The sequence below is a fragment of the Babylonia areolata genome, chromosome 5, assembly GCF_041734735.1.
Source record: "Babylonia areolata isolate BAREFJ2019XMU chromosome 5, ASM4173473v1, whole genome shotgun sequence".
Classification (NCBI taxonomy): domain Eukaryota; kingdom Metazoa; phylum Mollusca; class Gastropoda; order Neogastropoda; family Buccinidae; genus Babylonia; species Babylonia areolata.
This window is the reverse complement of record NC_134880.1, coordinates 9,954,737-9,957,236: the sequence shown is the minus strand read 5'-3', so window position 1 is coordinate 9,957,236 and position 2,500 is coordinate 9,954,737.

Genomic DNA, 2,500 nt, shown 5'->3' with positions numbered 1-2,500 from the left:
CAACTAATCATGCACTCACTCACTCTCTCCTCACATCAATAGCAGGGCCACATGGAGTGGTTTTTATAGAGTGTTTACTTTACAATACAGCACACAGTAAAAAGATCATCCTACACCTAAAGCAGCACCTATAAGCAGCACGGTAAAATTCACCCTAAACCTAAAGCAGCACACCTGGAACACAAACACACAACCAAAACCCAGGTCAGATAAAATCTCAAAATATCCTGACATCACTGACATGAAAGGCCTATACCCTCTCAGCACCTTTCATCACATGTCCACCAGTATGCACTCCTCTCACACAAAGATCTATGTGAGGTACAAGCTTCATCAAGCTTACCTGCCACCAGCAGTGACATACCAATTACCATACTGTGTACAAAACATATCACTGACCAATACAACCCTGTGTTCCAACTCATGTTACCCATCATTCAACTTAACTGTGTGCTACCATTACCAAACAAATCTCTTTGTCTTCACAAAGTATGCCACCGACACAAGTACATGAAAGGAAATCATTACTTCCAACATATCTGGTAAACAGCAATGTGCAACAACATAGCACTGACCCTCAATGCTCTCATAGTTTACCAACTCACTAATCACATTACAATGTTCCTTCCCACTTTGTCTGAACAAAGTAAACCACTGACACAAAGCACAACTCCTACACATGTTACCACAACTACCAATAACTCAAACATGTGTTCCACAACACTTGCTGCTACCCCCATGTGTACACACACATGAAAAACCCTCAACACACACTGACAGTGTGTTAGCCCATAGATCTGTTCAGTCCACACTGAACCAACACCACCTACTATATACAAAACAAGTAAGTAATACATCAAGAATACAGAACAAGATATCTGTAACCAAATAGAAAGGGGTGGGGGGGTGGGGGGTGGGGACTCAAAAGATTTAGGCCAGTACTTCTCTCAGTGGGTAGCTTTCACACATTAACCCCTTTTCTTTCCACAAGCCACAAGATCAACTTAAACTGGCTGTCCACTGACATAAAACATAGTTTCCCAACACAACTAAGTTATCAACATAACATAAAACCATTATAAGTCATGTACTCACAGCCCAACAAGGATTTCCTTGTTCCTCACATCACTGATCAGTCAGTCACCCTGTGTCAGTCAGTTCTTCTGGGAGACAGCTGAGAACTGGCTGTGCTGACTGGTTTTATCCCTTCCCCCAACATACTGTGTGTACTAATGCAAGCTACAGAATGATCTGATTCGCTACAATTCAACCCACTTGTCTATACACATTCTATGATGACAAGTTCACCCATTTACGTCACAAAGAGATTGGGGAGACAGGACAATACAGCTCTCGGCCTGTTAGCCGGCTTGATCAAAGTTCGAATTAGCATAACTTTTCCCTAGCTTACGTTCTGAAGTCCCGCCGTCTAGCTCAGCCCTGTTTGTGAACGGGGAGACGAGGAATGACTTGAAAGACAGGCCGCCGTGCTCGTCTGTTTCGAACACGGGAATTGTGGCAAACATCACGAAACTGCACGTATTCCTATAGCTGGGGCGGGTGACGCGGCGTCGCTGACCAAAGAGGGCCGACTAGGGAGTAGGGGTGAGGGAGGGTGAAAGGAGGGAGGGTGGCGCAGTGTCGGCGCGACCTCAAAGACTGGACTTTGGATGGAGCGGGAAGGGATATAAGAAGGGGGGGGGGGGAGGGGGTGAAGGGATGGGGAGGGAAGGGGGACAGTGTGGGTGGTGGGGGGTGACACTGCTGGCACACTATAACAATAGTGTTTTAGTTTTATAACCTGTCCTCTGCATATCGTTCACTTTAGTATAGTGTTTTAGTTCTATAACCTGTCCTCTACATATCGTTCACTTCAGTATAGTGTTTCAGTTCTATAATCTGTCCTCTACATATCGTTCACTTCAGTATAGTGTATTAGTTCTAGAATCTGTCCTCTACATATCTTTCACTAAAGTATAGTGTTTCAGTTCTATCTGTCTTCTACATATCTTTCACTTTAACTATAGTGTTTCTGATCTATAATCTGTCCTCTACATATCGTTCACGTTAGTATACTTTCTTGTAATTGAAATTGTTTCCCATTCTATGTATTTTTGTATTTGAATTTGTATTTCTTTTTACCACAACAGATTTCTCTGTGTGAAATTCGGGCTGCTCTCCCCAGGGAGAGCGCGTCGCTACACAACAGCGCCACCCATTTTTTTGTATGTTTTCCTGCGTGCAGTTTTATTTGTTTTCCTATCGAAGTGGATTTTTCAACAGAATTTTGCCAGGAACAACCCTTTTGTTGCCATGGGTTTTTTTTATGTGCGCTAAATGCATGATGCACACGGGACCTCGGTTTATCGTCTCATCCGATTGACTAGCGTCCAGACCACCACTCAAGGTCTAGTGGAGAGGGAGAAAATATCGGCGGCTGAGCCGTGATTCGAACCAGCGCGTTCAGATTCTCTCGCTTCCTAGGCGGACTCGTTACCTC